At 38.1% G+C, this 25,743-nt stretch overlaps 1 protein-coding gene across 4 annotated transcripts in view; it reads right to left on the reverse strand.

Annotated features, from left to right (window-relative positions):
• ENOX1 (ecto-NOX disulfide-thiol exchanger 1) overlaps nt 1–25,743 on the reverse strand; it is a 598,797-nt gene that overhangs the window by 409,637 nt on the left and 163,417 nt on the right. For 2 of the 4 annotated variants that reach the window (XM_080662707.1, XM_080662709.1), the window contains one exon: nt 17,007–17,131. The gene's annotated coding sequence lies outside the window, so the exon portion shown is untranslated. Of the gene's footprint in view, nt 1–17,006; nt 17,132–17,227; nt 17,378–25,743 lie in introns of those variants that run through there. The other 2 variants (XM_080662706.1, XM_080662708.1) reach the window with 2 other exon arrangements.

Consider the following 25,743-nt stretch of genomic DNA (forward strand, 5'->3'; position numbering starts at 1 on the left):
TGACATATGTCTGATATATTGCTGCCTATGGAGTCTTCTAAGATTTTAATGGTTTCCCATCTTATGTTTAAGTCCTTTATCCCTTTTGAGTTTATTTTTGTGTATGGTGTAAGTTGGTGAACTAGTTTCATTTTTTTGCATGTATCTGACCAAATTTCCCAGCACCATTTACTGAAAAAACTGTCTTGACTCCATTGTATGCTCTTGCATCCTTTGTCAAATATTAATTAAGCATAATGGTTTAGGTTGATTTCTGGGTTCTCTGTTCTGTTCCATTGTTCTATATGTCTGTTCTCCTGCCAGTACCAGGCAGTTTTGAGAACAGTGACTTTGTAATACAGCTTGATATCTAGTATTGTGATCCCTCCAACTTTGTTCTTCTTTCTCAGGATTACTGTGGCTATTCGGAGTCTTTTTTAACTCCATATGAATTTTTGGAGAGTTTGTTCTAGGTCTGTGAAATATGCCCTTGGTATTTTAATGGGGATTGCATTGAGTCTATGAATTGCTTTGGGTACTATGGATATTTTAATGATGTTGATTCTACCAATCCATGAGCATGGTATATTCTTCCATTTGTTTATGTCTTCCTCTATCTCTTTTTCAACATCCTGTAGTTTCCCGAGTTCTTTTACCTCCTTAGCTAAGTTTATTCCAAGGTATCTTAATTTTTTTGTTGCAATGGTAAAAGGGATTTTTAAAAAATTTTTTTCTGTGAGTTCATTATTGGTGTATAAAAAAGCCATAGATGTTTGGGTGTTAATTTTGTATCCTGCTATATTGCTGAATTCACTTATTTAGTCATTTTTTGATGGAGTTTTTAGGGTTTTCTATGTATAATATCATGTCATCTGGTTTTGGAATTAGGGCAATGCTGGCTTCATAGAAAGAGCTGTGTCTTCCTCTTGAATTTTTTGGAATAGTCTGAGGAGGATAGGTTTTAGTTCTTTTTTGAATGTTTGGTAGAACTCCCCTGTGAAGCAGTCTGGACCAAGGCTTTTGTTGGCTGGAAGATTTTTGATTACTACTTTAATTTCATCAGTAGTTATCGGCCTATTCATGATTTTTTTTAATTCTTCCTGATTGAGATTTGGAAGCTTTTTGTTTTTCTAAGAATATGTCCATTTCCTCTAAGTTGTCCAGTTTGTTGGAGTAGAGTTGTTCATAGTATTTTTTAATAATCCTTTGTATTTCTGTGGGGTCGGTTGTTACTTCACCTCTTTCATTTCTGATTTTGTTTATGTGGGTCCTCTCTCTTTGTTTCTTGGTAAGCCTGGCTAGAGGTTCATCAATCTTGTTTATCCTTCCAAAGAACCAATTCTTGGTTTTATTGATCTTTTGTATTGTTTCTTTTGGTCTCTATGTTGTTTATTTCTGCTCTGATCTTTATTATCTCCTTTCTTCTGGATACTGTGGGCTTTTCTTGTTGCTCTCTTTCTAACTCTTTAAGTTGCAGGGTTCGATAATTTATTACCTTTTTTTCTTGTTTCTTTTTGTTTGTTTGTGTTTTGTTTTTGTTTTTGTTTTTGTTTTTGTTGTTGTTGTTTTCTGAGGTAGGCTTGTAGAACTATGAGCTTCCCTCTCGGGACTGCTTTCATTGTGTCCCATAGATTTTGGATTGTTATGTTTTCATTGTCATTTGTTTCCAAGAAGCTTTTTATTTCTTCTTTGATCTCTTTGTTAACCCAATCATTGTTTAACAGCATGCTATTTAGGGTTTTATTTTTTTTTCCATTGTTTTTATTGTAGTTGATTTCCAGTTTTATGCCACTGTGATCTGAGAAGATGCTTGATATGATTTCTATCTTCTTGAATTTGAAGAGACTTTGCTTGTGTCCCAATATGTGATCTATCTTTGAAAATGTCCCATGTGCACTTGAGAAGAATGTATATTCTGTAACTAGCTCATGTACTTTTAACACCTCTACAGTCCTTTCATTTTTATTCCAAAAGCTGAGTAGAATCATTTTAAAACACCAATCATCATAGTAAGTAATATTTATGTGTAGAAAGTGAGTTCCCAGGGGATGTTTCTCTGGCTTCTGTCCTATATTAGTACTATGGATACTAAAAATGTTTTCAATTTACAGTGATACATTTAAAGTAGTTTGAATTTTATGGATTTAAGACATGGAAGGTTTCTACTTTTGAGTTACTCAAGAGATGCTTCTTAATGAAAGAGTCTTAATGAGAACTGTGAATATTAGCCACCATTATTTTTACTATGAAGAAGCCTCCATTCTGAATGTTCACAAGGTGGTCCCTCCCACTTCATCCCATTCTAAATGACATAAAATATGAATAATAATAATTATAGCTTCAATATATTAATATTTTCTGTTTATTGCACTTTGATACATCATTTTTCATTTAGTCTTAATGAAAGTTGGTGTTATTATTTAGATCTCACAATTGTGGAAAATAAACTATGGAGAAAGGTCCAACAACATTTACTCAACAAATATTTACTAGGTTCTTACTATGTGCTGGCTACCAGGAATACTCTATATAATAAAGAGGTAATATACAAATTGACCCTCATGCCCTCACACATGATGGCCTCCCCCATGTGGTCAAAGATGGCCACCACAAGATGGCCGGCAGGGGAGGGTAGTTGTGGATGATCAGGCAAGCAGGGGAGGGCAGTTATGGGTGACCAGGCCAGCAGGGGAGGGCAACTGGGGGTGATCGGGCTGGCAGGGGAGCAGTTAAGCATGAATCAGGCTGGCAGGGGAGTGGTTAGGGGGTGGTCAGGCTGTCAGGGAGAAGCGGTTAGGGGCAATCAGGCAGGCAGGCAGGCAAGCGGTTAGGAGCCAGCAGTCCTGGATTGTGAGAGGGATGTCCGACTGCCGATCCCTGTGGGATCAGGCCTAAACAGGCAGTCGGACATCCCTCAAGGGTTCCCAGATTGGAGAGGGTGCAGGCTGGGCTGAGGGACACCATCCCCAGTGCACAAATTTTGTGCACCAGACCTCTAGTAATGATATAAAGTGTTAAAGCATGTTCCTACCTTCATGGACCTTATTGTCCAAAGGCAAGGCTACAGGTCAGCCCAAAGAGAAACAAAGAGCTAGTGAGAGACAGATTAGCCACAGAATCTAAGTCTGACCTCAAAACAAAAACAAAATCTCAGGTCTAACTGACTTCTAAACCAAAAGCCCTAGGTGTCATCTTTGACACATCTCTTCCTGTCACACACTATACATCCAAACTGTCAGCAAATCATGTTGCCTCTAGTACAAAATAAACCCAGAATATGATCATATCTGACCACAGTAGTCCAAATGATAACCATGTCTCACCTGGATTTATATCAGCTCCTAATTAATCTCCAAGTTTCTAGCCCTTTCTCCATTTATTCTATTCTCATTACAGAAGCCACATAGGTCTTGTTGAGTCAGACCATATCACTCTTCTTTTTAAGACTTTTCATTGTTTTCCATGTCACTCAGAGAAAAAGGCAAGTCCTTCCATGGCCTGGAGGGCTCCATACAACACAGCCCTTACCACTTCTCCTACAGCTCACTGTCTTGCTCATTCTTCCCTGGCCATGTTGGCTTTGTTGTTTTCCTTTAAATGTACCTTCTACCTTCTCACTTCACAATCTTGTACTTGCTATTCCCTTCGCCTGGAACTTCCTTCCTAGGTATCTGCATGCTTGCTACCTCACTCCTGAGTTTTTACCCAAATGTTACCATCCAAGCAAGGCTTTCCCTGATCATCATATTTATGATTGCAACCCTCCTCTAACATTCCCTCCCTGCTTTATTATCTTCTAGAGCACACAGAATTATCTGGCATATTACGCATTCTACCTATTTATTTTGCTTATCGGCTACCTCTCCTAGCTCTCCTCAACTCCAGATTGTTGATTATGCACCTCTTTCCCTAACTCCCATTCATTGCCATTGCATTGGTAGCCTGAAATCAGGTCAACAAATGCTAAATGGTAGGCCTTTTTCCACTGAGAGGCAAATTACTAGTATAATCTCCTCCTAAAAATATATCACCCCTCCCCACCAAGAAAATATGCTTCATGAAGGTAAAGTCTTTGTCTAGTTTGCTCAATGCCTTTCCACAAGACCTATAATGCCTGAAAATTTGTAGAAACTAAATATAGGATGGGCCAAAAGTAGGCTTACAGTTGTTTGTATGGAAAGTAATACAATGATTAATAATACAAGAATAAACTATATTTTCTGTACTCAAAACTGTAAACCTACTTTTGCCCCACCTGTATTTATTGAATGAATTAAAATTTTACTGTATCTCCTATACTCAGACTGAAAAAGTAGCAAAACTCCAACCCTCTATTTTCAGATCTTCCATAAATAACTTCTGGGGTTTAGAAAGCCTGGCATTTCCTGAGACTACTTCATCTGTTCATATAGGGACTCCTCTCCACTAGCTGGGTCATGAGCAGAAGATGCAGAGATTTCCAGTGAACCCTAGTCTCAGGAAATACCTCCAACTGAACAAAAGGCAACTGGTAAATTTCAGAAAGCATGGCACAGCTGGGGTTTATTGTTATTGTAACTTGTTAAAGTAAATAGTAAACTATAGGTGATATAGTGTGTTACGTATAAAAATGTAGGGAAAGTTTTGAGCTCCTTTAAAATGCACTATTTAGGATTCAAGGAGCAGTTTAACAAAAGTTTTAGAAATAAAATAAAATCCTCCTAGAGCATAAATATAATACATTTTTCTACAAAAGCTCTAAAGGAAACACCAAGCTGACAAGGATCTGTAAAGGTTAAATGCTATTCTCTGTGGTAGGTAAAATGTTTCTATCAGAGAGAGAACATTGCTGACCACTTAAAAGTGTTAATAGGATCTTCACTAGATTGAAGAGAAAATACTAGAGTTTTAGTGAGCTTGCTGAGAACTGTGGAGGCGGTCATAATTCTGCTGAGAATGTGAAAGAGTCTTTGATGAAGATATGAGAGTACTAGAGTCAAAGTGTTGGATTAATTGGGCCAAGAGTATATAGTTTGTATTTATTGTGCAACAAGGTTCATTCTTCATAAACAACACTTTCTAATTTCCTTTCATTGGAGTTACTAATATCGTATATAATAAAAGGCTAATATGCAAATTGTCCCCTTGACTGGGAGTTCTACTGGGAGTTTGATGGACAACTGCCTGTGGCCCCTCCCCCCAGCCGGGCTGGCTGGACCCCAGCTGGGCTGGCCGTGCAGGAATTTGTGCACCAGGCCTCTAGTACCTTAAATAACTCATTTGTAACTGCATACCTTATTAGTAAAAAATTACTTATAATTTTCCTTATTTTAAACCATCATCCGTGGTAGTAAGATAACACATCCTTTCAGCAAAGCTACCAAAAGTTGGTCTGGCCACAGAGAGAACCCTGGGCTAATGTGTGTATAGTGCTTTCAAACCCCCCCACCACCACCACATCAGACAAATCATTTCTTATGATCTGACCTATATGTCTGTAAGGCAACTATTATAACACTTATAATTATGAACACCAAAGCTCAAGGAGGTTACAGCTCACCAGTTAGGACAAATATGATCACTGGAATCACAGGCCACAGACTTAGAACCTATTTTTCTTTTTATCACATGATGCTAATTCTCTTGGTCCCTTCAGGGATGTGTTAGGCCTGGGTAGATATAAGGATTCCCTGGCCAAGCCTCAGTTCAAGATATCTTATGGAATGTCTATAGTCCTCATCCCTGACTTTAATCTGGCAAGTCCCACCTTGAGGTTAGGGTACTCCATGAGGCTAAGGCGAGCAGCACCCACGTCTCCGAGCTTAGAATCATCTCAGAAAAGCAGGAGTGGGGGAGCTTCTGTCTGGCACAGGTGATGCACATGGTAGAGAACAATCCCTCCATGTGACTGCACCTTTACAATACCTTCCTCTGTTAAATGTCCCTAAAAGCATATTAGAAACTTATCCCCTTTGTTATGAAAGATGCTTTAGTAAATGAACCCTTAATTAAATGCATAAAAACATTATCTGATTGTAAGGGTTGAAAATGGGTAGGGATATAGGTAGGGCAATGGATGTTTTCTGGGATGTTTCCTGATAATAGGAACATTGGATTCTAAACAACATGATTTTTGCCCACACTTAAATGTTCTGTTCTGTTCACTGTCACAAATATTTTACCTACTATGTAGAAAACATTGTGCTAGACACCAAAACTATAAAGATGAGTAAGAGATGATCTCCTCCCTCAAGGAATCATCAATCTAATGGAGAGGTGGAAATCTTTCTCAAATATGTGTTTTACCTGAATTTACCTTCTCAGAAAGAATACACTGAATATTATACAACTTTTCCTTGGTGATTTCAGGGTCATCGTATGAATGTGAGCTGCTGTCCTGGCCACAACAACAGGCATAGCTGTAGTTAGAAATGAATGTGACATAGGAGCCAAGAGCTACTGATCACAGGAATTAACCAAGAACTTTCTTTCTGCCTTCTTGAATTGGATAGATGGACAGATAGATGGATGGGCAGGCAGATGGACAGAGAGACAGATATAAGCAACCCTGTTGTCAGTTTGTTTTCTGGTCTATTCCTGTTCTTCCCATGCCACATATGACCCATAGATCTTCTGTATGACAAATGTGCTTCTAAATGAGCACAAACCTGCCTTTAGTAACCACTGCGCACAGTGGTAGCCTTCCCCTGCTGGGCAGCCTTCGGAGTCTTCAGAGCTGCCTCCTCTCTGACATCAGCAACCCACCGCCCTTTCATCACCTGAGGTTCCACACCGATCATACCACCCCTTCTAATCTCTGCAAATTACTCTGCTGTTCATCACGCTCTTCCTTCCTCTCATATTACAAGTGCGTGAAATGCCTGGCCCAGTGCTGTCACAGAGTGGCTCGTTCCTCACCCCTCAGGCAATCTCTGATCTGACACTTTGCCCAGCTCCGCGGACTCATATTGCTCCTCTTTGTGGACAGCAAACCAACAAATCACAAACCATCACTTTTTGTATGTGCATATCTGTGGGTCAAGTTTTCTTTATTCTTTCACCCTGCATAAGACACTTATGTTTGTAATAACACACTTATGTTTGTAATAACTCACTTGTGGCAGAATAGTTTGGGAGCTTAAAAGTTCCTTATTATTTTCATAAATTTTCTCAACCCAGTGGCTCTAATTTAATAAAATAGCCACTTTCACTTTATTTATATTTTTATAAATTATTTATATTTCAGTTACAGTGTACAATTCTGGGTCTGAGTTATGTTATCACGGATATGCAAATCAAGCTTTCTAGAAGCCGTCTCAAGGCATTCTGATGCTGCTTTCTCCCACATAAGGATGACAAGAGCTGTAAGTCTGTGGTTTATAGCTAAAAGGCAAAACAATTTTAAAGTATGACACATGTAGTATCTGATTATTTCTCCCCATGTAACTTCACAATGTAATTTTAAAAGTTCTTCTCTTATTTATAACATAAAGCATGTCATGCGATCCTTTTACTTTAATCTCCTTATAGGCTCTTATTAAAGCTAGCATATATAGTGTAATTACATTATAAGAATTAGTGATAACTAATAGTGATAACTATTACATTATTATGGCATAAAAACTAATGTAAGATGAATCAGCACACATGTTAAAAATGACCACTGCATGAAAAACACTACACCAATATACTCTCAGGCACTTCATTTCTGTAAGAACTATTTCCATCTCCTGCTCATCCAGGCAAGAGCCAGATAAATCAGTGTCTTGTTCTAAACATATCTTTACTCATAGGGTTGTTCTCTCAGAAAATAACTTCCCATGATTCCCCCAGTTTTAAAATTCTGCACCCTTTCTTTCATAAGCATATGAAAATTCCAGCATTTTACTCTGACCTATTTCAAATTTAGGTGGCAGCATTCCAAATGCTGGGAATTGCATAGTGCCCATTCTTAGCACTTAGCACGTGATATCAACCATCTGCCCTGGCCATCAGGACAGAGTCCAGATATTTCTCCAATGGGATATTATAAAGTCAAAGTGCTCTTGGCATTTACATAATGTTTGTGCAAAATTTTGCAGGTGATAAATGGATTCTAGCTTTTACTCGCATCTCTCTCTCTCTCTCTCTCTCTCTCTCTCTCTCTCTCTCTCTCACACACACACACACACACACACACACACACACACACACTCATGCATGTTCTGCCAAATTGAGATTGAATCATAGGGGTGTCCCAGAACAGCTAAAGGTTTGGTACCCAATCAAACTGCTATTTTTGAAGTATTTACTCAACATTTATTAAATAGAGTTGGGTAAAATTTGTTTTCTATTAAGAAAATTGTGTATTTCTTTATGGTTAGTTAACAGAGTTAGTTCACTTACTGAAAAAACACATCAATAGCACTTGCTTCAACCTCTTTCATTGCACAGTTTTTTGGCCTGTCATTACTGGATAGTATTAGTTACTCATGCTCATGAGGGCAGAGGTAACTGATACAGATATAACAAAGTCACAAAATAAATTTCAAAGTTCTTTTGTTTGTTAATTTACTTTTATGTTAACAAAACATTTCCCACTTTTCCATGCTCCTTTTTTTCAGTTCAGTTTTCTCAAACCAGGCAAATTCTTGTGAAGCACACTAATAAGTTGTAAATTTAAAATCGCTCATTTCCAATAAAGAGACCTATTTAAAATACTACTAGGTATAAAATTACCAAATTCAGATGATTCTAAACTCAGATGGTGGTAAGGCTTGCATAACATGGTGCAAGATATTCAAGAGATAGTTCAGCAATGTCAACAATTTTTTGTTATTTTTATGAAAATATTTAGTAGAGATAGTTAAACAATGGCAACAATTCTTATTGTTACCTGGTTTTCACCCCATGATGGTGCTGGAATTAATGTTTTCTTGCCAATTGCCTAAATGTTACATGTTGACACCTGAGTTACCATGTGCCATGTTTCGCTTTTATACCTATAATATTCCACCAGCATGCAATGGTGCCCTGCAAGCTGCCATTCCCTAATCTAGCTCTGCTCACCCAGACATGCACATGCATCCATGGACCCATCTGACAGGCACCATGAATTACAATACTTAGACAAACAATCCTGTCGTCTAAATGTTTAAATGTTAAATGCTAAATATACACCGAAGGGTTTGAATCAAGGAATTTGCAAACATGACTCAGTCACACATCTGGTTGTCAGAATCCATTAGTCATTTTGAACTTATTTATTGTGAGACAAATCAAGTCACAATCTATGTGGTCTCAAAGGTCTACTTAGATGATGAAGACCTATGATACTCTCTGAAGTATCGCTGACTCTCCAACATTACTAAGAATACAGTAGTACCTCCTTATCCATGGGGGTACTTTTCAATACCCTAGTGGATGCCTGAAATGCAAACCCTATGTAAATTATATATTGTTCTATACATACATACACTTTATAGCTTCTTTTTGGCATATCTGAATTGCCAGTACCACTACTCTTGTGATCGATTTGGGGCCATTATTAAGTAAATGAAGGGTTATTTGAAAGCAAGCATTGTGATACTGTGAAAGTAGGTCTGATAACCTAGACAGCTAGTTAAGTGACGAAGGGCAGGTAGCATATGCAGCCTGGATACTCTGGACAAAGGGATGATTCATGTCCCAGATGGGATGGAGCTGGACAGCACAAGATTTCATAACACTATTCAGAACAGCATGCAATTTAAAACAAATTTTTCATTGAATTTATTGGGGTGACATGAGTTCACAAAATCAGACAGGTTTCAAGTGTACAACTCAACAAAACATCATCTCCACACTGCATTGGGCACCAATCATCCCAAGCAAAAATATCTTTCTGTTCCTATTTTCCCTCAATTTTGCCCACTCCACCTCCCTCCCCACCCCCAACCTACTCCCACTTTCCCTCTGGCTATCACCACACTGTTGTCTGTTTCTATTTGTGTGTGTGTGTGTGTGTGTGTGTGTGTGTGTGTGTGTGTGTAATTTTTGCTTAATGCCTTCACCTTCTTTCATCCAGACTCCCCAAGATCCCTCTCCTCTGACAGCTGTCAGTCTCTTCCATGTATCCATGCCTCTGTTTCTATTCTGTTCCTCGGTTCTTTTTGTTCACTAGATTCCACATATAAGTGAGATCACATGGTATTTGTCTTTCTCTGACTGGCTTATTTCAATTTAGCATAATAATCTCCAGGTCCATCCATGCTGTTGCAAAAGGTAAAAGTTCCCTCTTTTTTTTACAACTGAGTAGTAATCCACTGTGCAAATATACCACAGCTTTTTTATCCACTCATCTACTGATGGACACTTGCACTGCTTCCAAATCTTGGCTATCTATACTAATAAAAGGATAATATACTTATTAGACTGGGTCAATCAGACATCTTCCTGTCGTCCTTCCTTCCTTCCAGACAAAGCCATGGTGGTGGGGGCCAAGGCAGAGGTGGTTAGGCGCAATCAGGCTGACAGGGGAGAGCAGTTAGGGGCGATCAGGCCAGCAGGGGGAAGCAGTAAGGGGCAATCAGGCAGGCAGGCAGAGGAGTTAGGGGTGATTAGGCAGGCAAGCAGGTGTGCAGTTAGGAACCAGCAGTCCCGGATTGCGAGAGGGATGTCTGACTGCCGGTTTAGGCCCGATCCCGGACATCCCCCAAGGGGTCCTGGATTGGAGAGGGTGCAGGCCAGGCTGAGGGACCTCCCCCACCGTGCACGAATTTCATGCACCAGGCTTCTAGTTGTAAATAATGCTGCAATGAACATAGGGGTGCACACATTCTTTTGAATCAGTGTTCTGAGTTTCTTTGGATAAATTCCCAAAAGTGAAATTGCGAGGTCACAGATAGTTCCACTTTTATTTTTAATTTTTAAAAAACCTTTATTGTTGTAAGTATTACATATGTCCCCTTTTTACCCCCATTGACCTTTCTAGCCCACCTATGACCCCGTCCCAGGCCTTCACCACCTTATAGTCTGTGTCCATGGGATATGCATATATGCATACAAGTTCTTTGGTTGATCTCTTCCCACTCACCCACCCTACACCAACAGCTTCCTTTTGAGGTTCAACAGGTAGTTCCACTTTTAATTTTTTGAGATAACTCCATACTGTTTTCCACAGTGGCTGCACTAGTCTGCATTCCCACCAATAATGCACAAGGGCCCCCTTTTCTCCACATCCTCTCCAGCACTTTTGTTTGCTGATTCATTGATGATAACCACTCTGACAGATGTGAGGTAATATCTCATTAGTTTTAATTTGCATTTTCCTGATTATTAGTAACAGTGACATTGAGCATTTTTCATATATCTATTGGAGAATTATCTATTCAGATCCTTTGCACAATTTTTAATTGAGTTGTTTGTCTTTTTGGTGTTGAGTAGTATAAATTCTTTACATATTTTAGAAATGAACCCCTTATCAGATGTATCATTGACAAATATATTCTCCCATTCAGTGGTTTTGCTTTTCATTTTGTTGATGTTAAAACATAAATTATTGATATCGAGAATTTTCCAGTTAGTATTTTTGCACTGCAACGGTTCACAGATAACTAAAACCGCAGAAAGCAAAACTGCAGATGAGGGGGGACAACTGTATAAGTTTCTCACATTTAAAATACCCTAAGTCAGTGATTTTAGCCACTTGGATAAAACATGTTGCAGCATGTAATTTAGATTATTTCAACAAAGCCAGTTCAATCCTAAATGATCATTTCTAATTCATTCTAGCAATGCTTCTTTTGTAAAGTCACTTTGCCCAATAGTGCTAGCAACCACAGAATGTGACTTAACAATAATTACTTGTACAGTTTTCAAAACAAGTGAGCCTCTCAGTGACTGGGAGCTTTGCCCGGAGGCCTGAGCTTGCCCCTGGCATGGTAACTTGCTCTTCTTCTTGAGTTCCAGCAATGTCACATTGCTTTCCAGCCTGCTAATGCCTTGGCCTCATAAACAAATTCACTAAATGCTCTCCAAGATTCTGACATTACATTCAGAATAGACACTTTTCCTTTTTGAAAATTCTGCAGGTATTTTTTTTCAGCAACTAACATCCAATCAATCACTGCCAATAATCATCTTCATATATGAATGTTAATACTGCATTATTAAAGAATTCTTGGGCCCTGGCTAGGTGGCTCCATTGGTGGGAGTATCATCCCGTACACCAAGTGGCTGTGGGTTCAGTTCCTGGTCAGGGCACATACCTAGACTGTGGGTTTTATCCCTGGTCAGGGCCAAATGAGAGACAACTGATGGGTGTTTCTCACATTGATGTTTCTCTCTCTCTCTTCCCCCCTTTATCTCTCTCTCAAATCAATAAAAACATATCCTCAGATAAGGATTTAAAAAGAAAGTTCTGGTAATTTGTTTTATGAGGCGAGTTGAGTAGGGTTGCTGTAGGAGGGCAGCCAAAGGAAAAACATTTCAAAGAATCTGGAAGCTGGCCTCTGTGAAGCAGTCCAGTGTGTCACAGCTAGGAAAGGCAAAGAAAGTGGATCCCACAGTGACCTGGGCAGTTAACAGTAGCCGAAAATGTAAAATGAAAACACAGATGTGCCCCGCATGGATTACACTCATACTTATAAGTCACTAGTTTGAAAGTGCCATATTTAAGAACAGAGTTCTTCTGGATGGCTGAGAAAGATCTGGAATGGAACTGGATTATCACTGGCAAACAGTTCTAAGTCATAGAAATAACATCTTTGTTGGTGTCCTACCTGTCATCAGCTATAAAGGACAAATTTTCATTTTCTTTATTTTTTTTATACTTAAGGCTTAGACATAGTATTATGGGTACTTTGCAAAAGACTAAAAAGGAAGTAGACAATATGACTTTTGAAACATTTTTACCCAACAATTCCCTATAATTAGATTTTAAAATAAATGCTTTCAAAGGAATTTATCAACAAAATAATCTGGCTAATTAATAATCATAAATTGTCCTTAACATTTTTCTCTTCAAAACTTTCATGTTATATTTCCCCAGTTAAATCAGTAGCATTTTGTTCTGTGCCTTCCACTATAAGCCAGTATTTTGCCCCATGAATATGTTACAATAAATTTAATTTCCCATCATCTATCACTCTTTTTCTTACCTTATCAACAAAGGTTACTCAATTTGTAGTTGCAAAGAATATTAAGCCTTACATTTTATAATAAATATTTGGAGTGATAAAACTATTCTTAAAAATATGTCTAAGTGATAATAAATGTATATACTAGTAAATAACAATCAAATATTATCTTAATAAATTTTATTGTTAGCAAAATCATATACAAAAATTCATCATATTAACTATAGTCAAAAATTGGTTCTCAAAGTTATTCATATTCATTCCAGTCAAAAATAGCTTCTCAGAAGTCCGTAATATTTATATAGTTAAATATGGCTTAGCCTGCTAATGAGTACACAGTTACTTTTTTGAATGATGAAAATGTTCTAAAATTAGATTGTGATAATGGTTTCACAACTCTGTACATATGTTAAAAACCATTGAACTATATACTTAAAATGAGTGAACTTTATGGTATGCAAATTACATTTCATTAAAGCTATTTTAAAACTCGGTAAATCAATGAAACTAAGAGTTGATTTTTTGAAAAGATAAAACTGATAAACCTTTAGATAGACTAAGATAAAAAAGAGAAGAGTCAAGTACACAATATTAGAAATAAAAGAGAAGATATTACAACCGATGCCACAGAAATGAAAAGGATTATAAGAGATTTCTATGAATAATCATATGCCAACAATTTGAATAATCTAGAAGAAATAAATTCCTAGAAACATACAACCAATAAGAGTGATTCATGAAGAAATAGTAAATCTGAACAGACTTATAATGAATAAGGAGATTGAATCAGTAACCAAAAAATCCCAACAAAGAAAAGCCGAGGATCAGATAGCTTCAATGGTGTATCCTAGCAAACATTTAAATAAGAATTATGCCAATCCTTCTTAAAATCTTCCAGAAAATTGATGAGTACGGAACGTTTCCAAACTCATTTGATTAGGCAGCATTACCCTGATAACAAAGGCAGGCAAAAATACTACGAGAAAAGAAAACTATTGGCCAATATCTCCGATAAATAAAGGTATAAAAATCCTCAACAAAATACTAAAAAACTGGAATCAACAGCACATTAAAAGGATCATATCCCAAAGATCAAATGGAATGTATCCCTGAGGAGCAAGAATAATTCAACATTTGAAAATCCATCAATGGGATACACATATTAATATAAAATGAGTAATAAAAATCACATGAAAATCCCGATACAAGAAAAGCATTTGACAAAATTTAACAGCCTTTCATGATTAAAACAAACAGCTCACTGAACAAATTAGAAATAGAAGAAAAATAACAACATTATAAGGGCCATGTATTAAAAGTTCATCACTAAGATCATACGCAATTGTGAAAAACTAAAAACTTTTCCTCTAAGATCAGGAACATGATTAGAATACCACTTCTAGTCAACATAGTACTGAAAGTACTAGCCTGAGCAGTTAGGAAGAAATAAAGGTATCTAAACCAGAAAAGAAGAAATAAAGCATCTTTGTTTATACATAACATGATCTTATATGTAGAAAACCTCAAAGATTCTACATATTTACAAAATTATTAGAACTTATAAATGAATTCAGCAAAGTTCTGAGATACCAAATCAACATACAAAATCAGTTGTATTTCTGTATACTAACAACACACAACCCAAAAAAGAAATTAAAACAATCCATTAACAACAGCATGAAAAAGAATAAAATACTTAGAAATAAACTTAACCAAAGAAGTGAAAGACACATTGAAAAGTATAAAACATTGATGAGAGAAATTAAAGGAGACACAAATAAGTGGCAAGAAATCATGGCTAGAGAGACTTAGTATTGTTAAAATGTCCATACTGCTCAAAGCAATTTACAGATTCAATGTAATCCCTATCAAAATCCCAATGATATTTTTACAGAAATAGAGAAAATATTTTTTAAAAATTCATATAACCACAAAGGTGTAAAAAAAATCTTGAAGGGGCAGGGAACAAAGTTGAAGTCCTCATATTTCCTGACTTCAAAACATATTATAAAACTACAGTAATCAAAATAGTGTGAAACTGGCATAAAGACCGACATATAGACCAATGGAATAGAATAGAGAGCCCAGAAATAAATCCAGGCATGCATAGTCAAATTATGTTTTACTAGGATGCCAAGACTATGCAATGGGGAAAGATTATTCTTTCTCTTCAACAAATAGTTCTAGGAAAACTGGAGGTCCACATGCAAAAGAATGAAATTGGTCACTGTCTTATACCATTTACAAAAGAAAAAAAAACCCTCAAAATGTATTACATAATTAACCATAAAACCTAAAACTATAAAACTCATAAAAGAAAACATAGGAGAAAACTTCATAACATTGGTCTGGACAATTGGGTTATTTGTTTATATGTTTGTTTTTGATATAACAAAAGCATAGGCAACAAAAGCAAAAATGGATAAGTAGAACTACATCAAACTAAGAGGCTCTGCACAACAAATTTCACAGTCAACAGAGTGACAAGTCAACTTACAAATTGGGACAAAATATCTGCAAACCTACTAAGGAGTTAATATCCAAAATCTATAAGAAATTCCTACAGCTCAATAGTAAAACAAAATAAAACAACAACAACAACAACAAAAAAAACAGACAAAAAAAAAAAAAAAAACACAGATAACCCAACAAATAGGCAAAGGACTTAAATAGACATTCCACCAAAGAAGACATACAAATGGCCAACAGGTATAAGAAAAGATACTCAAAATCAGCTTAACCGGTTTGGCTCAGTGGATACAGCTTCAGCCTGCGGATTGAAGGGTCCCAGGTTCGATTCTGGTCAAGGGCACATCCCCAGTAGGGGGCGTGCAGGAGGCAGCTGATCGATGTCTCTCTCTCATCGATGTTTCTAACTCTCTATCCCTCTCTCTTCCTCTCTGTAAAAAATCAATAAAATATATTAAAAAAAAAAGATACTCAAAATCACTAATCCTCAGAAAATGTAAATCAAAACCACAATGAAGTATATAATCTCACATCTGTTAGGATGGCCATTATTTTAAAAGTGAGGGGGAAAAAAAACACAGAAAACAACAAGTGCCAGTGAAGGTCTGGAGAAATCAGAACCATTGTGCACTGATGGTGGGAATGTAAAATGGTGCAGCTGCTGATGAAAACAGTAAGGATGATCCTCAAAAAAATAGAATTACCGTATGGTCAAGCAAGTCTACTTCTGGACATATATCCAAGAGAATTAAAATCAGGATCTCAAAGGGTTAGCTGCACTCCCATGTTCATTATAGCATTATTCACAAAAGTCAAAATGTAGAAACAATCTAAAAGTTCACCAGTGAATGAAAAAGAAAATGTAGCAAACAAACGCACTCACATACAATAGAATATTTTTGATCCATAAATTGGAAATCCTGCCATCTGCCACAGCATGGATGACCTTGAGGACATAATGCTAAGTGAAATAAACCAGTCAGAGAAGGGCAAATATCGCATGATTCCTCTTATATGAGGTATCTAAAGTAGTCAAATGCTCAGAAACAGAAAGTAGAACGGTGGTTATCAGGGGCTGGAAGGAAGGGAAAATAGGAGTTTCAATGGATTTAGAGTTTCAGTTTTGTATGATAAATATACATTCTAGAGATCTGCTGTACAACATGTGTTTATAGTTAACAATGTCCTATTTGAATACTTAAACATTTGCTAAGAAGATAGATATTATGTTATGTGTTGTTGTTTTTTTACTACAATTTAAAAAGCATGGATTATCTCTCCTAGAGATGCATAATATCAAAAGTAGGAGACCAGAGCATCTAGTGCTCTCTCGTAAACCCTGGTAACACAAAGTCCTATCTCTGTCATTGCTGGAATAGTGTTGCAAAAGCAGCCTCTCCGGAGCCCTCCATCCTGTGCTGCTCCACCAGGAATCTGCAGTGAGCTTCACAGCATACGAGCGCAATGTCACAGACTTCTTACCTTGGCACTAGGAACCCGAGAAACACTGGCCGCAGTCAGCTCCAGACGATAATCCCAGAAGAAGTCACAGGTGGGACAGGCTGCCTGCTGGAAGGGTTGTCACCGCACTCAGCATGCCCTGAACCCTGAAATGGAAACACCCACATCTGTGTGATCGCAGTTTAACAACTAAGAGTCTCTTTTTCTAAACTTCTAAATCCCCCAAAGAACTTCACACGTACTGCCTCACCTGTGCTTCTGATGACAGGCCAAATATGAAAACAGCCCGCCTGTCAATGTACTCATAAACAGGTCCCCAGAGCAGTGGGTGAGGAAGTGTCTTTCTCAGCACTGGCTTGCTGGTGCTTGCTCTCTCACCCTTATTCTCTAGCACACATCTGCTGTCCTTGGCTGTGATACTTGCTTCAAGTAATCTAGATCCTACACTTACATTCCTGGTTGCATAACACCAGCTGCCTCTAAGGGCCACTAGACCAAAACAAAAAGTCCCCTCCCTGTGGAGGGCATGAGGGCAACCCCCACACTTCTGACTGGGGGGATGCTGGGGACAGGTTAGAATGCTGCGTAGCCTTGCCATCTACAAAGTGTGGTCTGCAGACCAGCTACAGAGGAATCCCATGGGGGCTTGCCGAACATGCAAAATCCTAGACCCCATTCCAGAACCCATGAGTAAGAACCAGCAGTTTAACAAGATCCTGAGATGATTTGGATGTACATTGAATTTTGAGAAGCCCTAGTATGAAATCTAAATATATTTTAAAGCTAGATTTTAGAATTGGGAGAGGGGTAAGTTCTTGAGTACACAGCTATTTACAGGAGTAAATAAATAATATTAATCAAATATGTATTTATTAAATAAATGGTTTACTTTCTTTAAAATAAGAGCAATAAATAAATCCAATTATTATATGTATAGGGCCTTAAAACATCAGTAAGCTTAACAGCCTTCAACAGTAAGGCTTAAATACATATTCTTTCTTTGTATTTTAATGAATTCGTTTCTATATGGTATCTTTAAATTGTATAAGTAGATGTGTTATCATAACTTAATAATATTAGGCAATAATTCTCTCAAAAAAAAGAGGGAATAGGGCATCAGTAAATGCAGCTCACATCTTAATAAATAACTTTTGCATGAATCAAAGAAAACTAAAGTGCCAGAGCCCCCATTCCTATAAGCTCCTACCAAGTATCAGTAACTAGAATTATACTCAAAACCAGGTTCTTTTTTTCTTAAAAACCATAAAACTTTAAAACTTCATAAAACCTGGGACCATCCCTGGAAGGAAATTATGAAAACTGTTTTTAAGTTTGGAGAATCCAAGACTTTTTAGTTTCTTTCAATACACTAAAAAATACTTAGAATTACATCACTACCATTTAATCTATACTGGTAAACAATTATAACTTAAATGAAAGATGATATAAATAATTCTTATTTGTAAGAAAGAAAAACTCTTAACAATAAATTTCATATTTTTCAATATTATCATTTAATACCATTAAACTTAACAAACATATGGTTTATTCAAATTTCTCTCTCTTCCCTTTCTTTTTTCCTTCCATTTTAACTTCAAAACCTGATTAATGCCAGGGTCAGGGGGAAATTAACTGGAGGAAATATACAAAAATACTTTTCAAGTGTTTCCGTTTACTTTTGTTTTGTTATTTTCTTCAGGAGTTTAAAAGTATACTTTTTTTTTTTTTTTTTTAGATTTACAAAGGGGAAAAAAAAGAAGAGAATAAAAAATATCACACAAAAACCTAGATAAATTATGCTGACATTTTAGTGACTAGTGTTTTGGGTGTTTTTAAAAATGTGACTTTGAGTGTGTATATGGGTGCATGTGTGTAAGTATGAGAGAAACAGACCTGAAAAATGTTATTTTTGTCACCAAACTACTCATATAACTTTCTACACAAATAAAAGTAGCCTTGCCTCAGTATATCTGTCTACAACATATTCCACATGTACCATTATTAGTTAAACTCCTAATGCTGGGCATTTAGTTTGTATATAATTTTTCATTTTTACAAACAAAGCTACTATTATATTGTTTCCATAAGATATCTTTGGAAGCTCCCCCTTCTAATTTTTTCATTCTCTTCTTAGGATAAATTTCTTTAATGGAAATTGTTGAATAAAATTTAGCAACACAAATAACAGCCTGTCTTTTGAAAACTGTTATCATATATAGTGTAACCAAAATAAAATTTCATTTAAAATATCTTATTTGTATGTTTGTTTCTAAAACCACTTCATTAACATAAAATATGCATACAGAGTAGTATATGGCTTTATGCATTATCACAAAGCAAACACCCACCTGTATCACCTGTACTATCACCCACAATTCAGAACATCAGCAGTACCATGGAAGCCCCCTCATGCCAGTCATTACTCCATCCTTCCTCTTGAAAACTAATCAGTATTCTGACATGTAATGCCGCAGATTGTTTTGCAAATAGCTTCTTTGGCTCAACACCATACCCTTGAGATTATCAATGCTGCTCCTTGTATTGGTGGTTTTAGTGATTTTTGTTGCTGTGTAGAATCAATTTTATATGACTACCTTGCAATTTATTTTGCCACACTCTTGTTCATAGGCATCGTATCACTTAATGTAGTTTATATATTTCAGTACTGCTATTTTGGTCATACAAAAGGGTAAACCTTTATATGACTAAATCCATTATTCTTTTCCTTTATGATTATACTAGAGGCCTGGTGCATGGATTTGTCCACCGGTGGGGTCCCTCAGTCTGGCTTGCGGGGATTGAGCTGAAACTGGCTCTAAGACATCCCCCGAGGGGTCCCGGATTGCGAGAGGGTGGTTCTCAGGTGACGCACCCAGGAATTGGGCTCCCTCCTCTCTGGTTCCGGGGGCCTGCCATCACCTGAGAACCACAGCTGCCAAGTCACCGCAGCTCCTCGGCAGCTCCTGCATTGATCATCTGCCCCCTGGTGGTCATTGCACATCATAGCTACCAGTCGGACGGTAGAAAAGTCAGATGTTCGCTTAGGCTTTTATATATATAGATTATTAGTGCTATGCTTTTAAAAATAAAGATGCTGAGCTGAGAGTGGCTTCATTACCACTGGCAATGGTGAAAGTCCTGAATCTCCACAGGTCTCTTCTGTAAGTCTCAGTAGGAAGGGGGAAGGGTACCTACTTTTTACCAGATGGAGGTGAAAGTCAAGGTGCCCCAAATGATCTCTATTGATATTGCAGCAAGGCAGAGGAGAGGAGCAATTCATTACTGGCCAGTGGGGATGAAAGTCCCAGCTCCCTACTTTGCCTCTGATGCCACCTCAGCAGGAATATCGACACAGCCTCTGGAGAGTACAAGTCTAGACTCCCCACTCAGCTTTTCCTGGCATGGCTGGGGTGAGGCCAGGTTTTTCCTGGTGTCTGGTGGAATAGAGAGGTGATCCTCTAAAACTGTTCTATCTTGCTATGCTCTTTTACTTACTTTTCTGATGGAAAGAGTTGACTTTATTGCGGCTTTTTTGTCTGTAGCACTGGAACTGCCAGGTTGCTGGCTTCTTCCGCATCAAGTTTTGGATATTGAGGCAAGAAGGAAATATAGGGAACACATCATTCTGCTGGTCCTGATGTCCCTTAACCAGTATGCCTCCTTCTCTTCTTCACATTTCAGAATCATCTATTTGTTCTATGTATGATGTCCCAGGGTTTTTATTTGTACTTAGTGAAAGGAACAGGAAAAGGGTATCTACTACAATTACCCCATGAAAGTGTGCATTTTTTATTTAGATTATTATTAGCTATTACTTAATTGCCTTCCACAGCTATTATACCAATTTACACTTCCAGACAGTTGCTCTTGCTTTATGCTATTGGTTTACATTACAGAAATCGGCATCTATGTTTGCCCTCACAGCTAATTTTTCAAGGTTATAGGGATTCCATGACATTTTAGAGTCAACTGAAGATTTCTTATAGGAAATTCTTTCTTATCGGGTAGAAAAGAACTAATGACTGCCATTCAGAAGGAAGCTTTCAGTACACGCACTCCTTCTTTCACCCTCCTGCCTTCCACCCTGTCCCTGCTTATCTAACTTGAATGCTATTAGTGGAGCTTTTCTAAACCTCCTCCACTTACAGGAATAAATGCTACACAGAGACATGAGAAGGGAAATTTTATTCCAATTCCTGGTTTTCTCTTTTAATTAATTTTAAATCAGACTATATTTGACAAAACTTTCTTGATATTTGCTGTATTCTCCTGTCTCACCATCCCCTCAACCCCCCTACCACCACTACGCATGCTTGTTACTGTCTGTTTTAGCCAGCATTTGGAGAATATGTGTATGGGAACTTACATCTTTCAGAGAAGCCTTGACTGCACACTTTTTAAAAATATATACATTTCTTTTATTGATTTCAGAGAGGAAGGGAGAGGGAGGTAGATAGAAACATAAATGATGAAAGAGAATCATTGAATGGCTGCCTCCTGCACGCCCTCCATTGGGTATCAAGCCCATAACCCGGGCATGTGCCCTTGGCCAGAATCAAATCTGGGACCCTTCAGTCCACAGGCCGACGCTCTATCCACTGAGCCAAACCGGCTAGGGCGAGTGCACACTTTTTATCAGTTGTTTCTTTTCAGAGACAGACACTCACAACATATGTGAGAAAATCAAGAATGAGCAACAATAGTTTTCTTAGATGAGAATCCATGTTCACTTAGCCTCAGACTTGATAACACCACGTTTATCTCCCAGGCACTTTTGCCTCATTGTCCTTAAATGCTACTTTGAACACTAGTTGAAACAGAATATTCTAAGAACAAGATAGAAATACAACGCAGAAGCCCTGATAGGAATACAATTAAAACAGCCTCCCTTGGTAAGCTTATTGACATTAATACACATTCACCAAAATGGGTTTTGTTTGCTTTTTTAATGGAAGCTCCTGCTTTTCTCTACAGAGAATCACATATACATGAATTAAAATAATTAACTACCTGTAGACCTCACTGTAGGGTATGAGGATGTGTGTATATGCGTACACACTTCTTAAAAAATATTTGCTCACAGTAGAATATTTTTTTTGGGAAAAAGAAATGCATAAAAATATAAATCCACATAATACCATCTAGCTAGAAACTACTGTTAAATTTTCTTTAAAACAGTCCACTCTAGTTTATTCCTATGCAATTATAACTTTTTTTCTTTTTCTAAAACGGGCTTATACTATAAATGTCATTTTGGACCCTGCTTTATTCACCTAATAATGTTTTCCCATTTGGTTAAATGGTCTTTAAAAACACAAGTCTTAAATGTCTATAATAATATTCTACCTTAAGAAGGTGCCATAATTTATTTAAACATTCTTTTAATTGAAGGTGTCTACATTTTTGCCATCTACACTAATAAAAGAGAAAGATGCAAATTGACCATACCTTCACGATGCCCACCAGCCAATCAGGAGTGAGTATGCAAATGAACCCAACAAATATGGCGGGTTAATTTGTATACACAGGTGCCCAGAGGTGGGGGTGGGATGCTTGCATCATCGCCATGGTGATGACACAGGCGTTTTGCACTGCCCCAGCCACTCCAGGCCTCTGGGCAGCGTGCGAAGACAGACAGGCGGCTCCGGGCAGAGCAAAGGCTGTGCCGGCAGCCAGGATAAGGAAGGCCCATTCTGCATGAATCTTCGTGCATCAGGTGTCTAGTCCTATAATAAAAGGGTAATATGCAAATTGACCAAACGGTAGAACACCAGTTGGCAGGGGGCGGAGCTAGCGAGCGGGCAGAGCCAGGCAAGCAAAGGCAGGTGCCAGCAGGCAGAGGGAGGGGACGGTGGTCGGGGGCAAGGCAAAGAGCAATATTAAAATATTTCTTCTAATTAATTCACTTTCAATGTGCACGAATTCATGCACTGGGCCACTAGTTTTTAATCATGCAGTAATGTATATCTTTTTACATAAATCACTTCTTTATTTTTTTTAGAGTATACTGTTAGAATTTGGATTAGTGAATTGCAGCTACTGATAGTCCATGGCTCTTTCTAGAACAGGAAGTACTGCTGTGGGTCAGACCCAAGTTCACTTTTGGCCACAGCTCTGAAAAGAGATTGCAAATTCTGCATCCTCCTGAGAACACTGTTAGGGTTCTCTTCAGAGCACTCATCTCCTGTGCACTAGTGTGTCAGGCAAACCCAGGGCTCCTCCAGCTTGCACAAAGGCTTATTTGCCTCCTCTTCTTAGAGGAGCTGCTGGGAGCCAGGGAAACTGAGTCATGTGTATGTTTTCTCTGGTCTGTACCCTGCCTCTTTTCACCACTGGAGTATTAGGCCCAGATGAGAGCGTGAGTCAGGAGAATGGTATGAAACATCTTATACAGGAAGCCCAACTTACTAATGTATTTCAGACCAATAAAAAAGTTTCCACGCTACAAAGAAAGAGTATCTTTAAAACAAAATCAGGGACACTCCACCTACATGTAACTTTTTATGTTTCTTTTTTATGTGGCTAAAACTTAGAAACTGCAAGGTTTTACACACTGTGTGATAGTGCTGTGCCTCTGATCCTGTTTTGCTGTCAATAAGGCACTTTTGAATCCTTTTCCTTAATAGATCTTGTATGTTACTTAATTGCAAAAATGTGGCTTGTCATATACTACCTTTCAATATTATATTCTTTAAAACAAGAATGTCTTCCATTACTGTGAAGACAAACAATAGTATTTTTATACAAAAGAAGTACTCAACTTCTTTTGTCAGCTTACTTTGAAACCCATTTTCAGATATATTGGTGAATATGTTCTCCCATTCAGTGGGTTGTCTTTTCATTTTATTGATGGTTTCCTTAGTTGTGCAAAAACTTTGTAGTTTAATGTAGTCCCACTTATTTATTTTTTCTTTTGTTTCCCTTATCTGAGGTGATATATCAGAAAAAATATTGCTAGGAGAAATGTCTGAGATTTTATTGCCTATGTTTTTTCTAGGATTTTTATGATTTCTAGTCTAACATGTAAGTCTTTAATCCATTTTTAGTTTATTCTTGTGCATGGTGTAAGAAGGTGGTCTAGTTTCCTCTTTTCCCCCCACCTATCTGTCCAATTTTCCCAACACCATTTATTGATTGGACTATCTCTACCCTATTGCATGTGTTTTTGCCTATTTTGTCAAGTATTACTTGACTATAAAGACCAAAAACAACAAAAAATCCAATTAAGAAATAGGCAAAGGACCTGAATAGACACTTCTCTAGAGAGGACAGATAGCAAATAGACATATGAAAGGATGCTCAATGTCTAATCATCAGAGAAATGCCAATTAAAACAACAATGAGTTACCCCTCACACCTGTCAGAATGGCTATAATCAATAAATCAAGAAAAAAGTGTTGACGAGGATGTGGAGAAAAGGGAACTTATGTGCACTGCTCATGGGAATGTAGATTGGTACAATCACTGTGGAAAACAGTATGAAATTTCCTCAAAAAATTAAAAATGGAACTATCTTATGAGCAATTCCAGTCCTGAGAATATAATCAAAGAAACCTGAAATACTAATTTGAAAAAATATATCCATCCCTATGTTCATTGCAGGGTTATTTACAACTAGAGGCCTGGTGCACAAAATTCGTGCACGGGGGGAGGGGGTGTCCCTCAGCCCAGCATGCACCCTTTCCAATCTGGGATCCCTCTCACAATCCAGGACTGCTGGCTCCCAATCACTTGCCTGCCTGCCCGATTGCCCCTAACTGCTTCTGCCTGCCAGCCTGATCACCCCCTAACCACTCCTCTGCCAGCCTGATAGAAACCAAACCACTCCTCTGACAGCCTGATTGCCCATAACTGCCCTCCCCTGCCAGCTTGGTCACCCCTAGCTGCCCTCCCCTGCAGGCCTGGTCACCCCTAACTATCCTCCCTGCTGGCCTGGTTGCCCCCAACTGCCCTCCCCTGCTGGCCTGGTCACCCCTAACTGCCCTCCCTTGCCAGCCTGGTCACCCCTAACTGCCCTCCCCTGCCAGCCTGGTCACCCCTAACTGCCCTCCCCTGCCAGCCTGTTTACCCCTAACTGCCTTCCCCTGCTGGCCTGGTCACCCCTAATTGCCCTCCCCTACAGGCCTGGTCACCCCCTTCTACCCTCCCCTGCAGGCCTGGTCCCCCCAAACTTCCCTCCCCTGCTGGCCATCTTGTGGTGGCCATCTTGTGTCCACATGGGGGCAGCCATCTTGTGTGTTGGAGTGATGGTCAATTTGCATATTAACTCTTTATTATATAGGATTATTATATAGGATAGCCAAGATTTAGAAGCCACCCAAATGCCCATCAGTAGATGAAAAGGTAAAAAAGCTGTGGTACATTTACACAATGGAATACTACTCAGCTGTAAAAAATGAAGCAAATTTTGCCTTTTGTGACAGCATAGATAGAACTAGAGAATATTAGGCTAAGTGAAATAAGCCAGTCGGAGAAAGACAAATACTATATGATCTCACTTATATGCGAAATCTAATGAACAAAATAAACTAACAAAATGGAGACAAACTTATAGACACAGAGAACAGACTGATAAGGGGAAGGGAGTGGAGCTAGGTGGGAAGGGTAAAAGGATTAAGGAAATAAAAAAAGAAAGACTCATGGACACAGACAATAGTACGATAACTGCCAAAGGGAAGCGGGGGGGTGGCAGTTAGAAGAAGGTAAAGGTGGTATTGATAGTGATGGAAGGAGACTTGACTTGGGGTGGTAAACACAC

This window comes from Plecotus auritus, assembly GCF_963455305.1.
Source record: "Plecotus auritus genome assembly, chromosome: 3".
Classification (NCBI taxonomy): Eukaryota; Metazoa; Chordata; class Mammalia; order Chiroptera; family Vespertilionidae; genus Plecotus; species Plecotus auritus.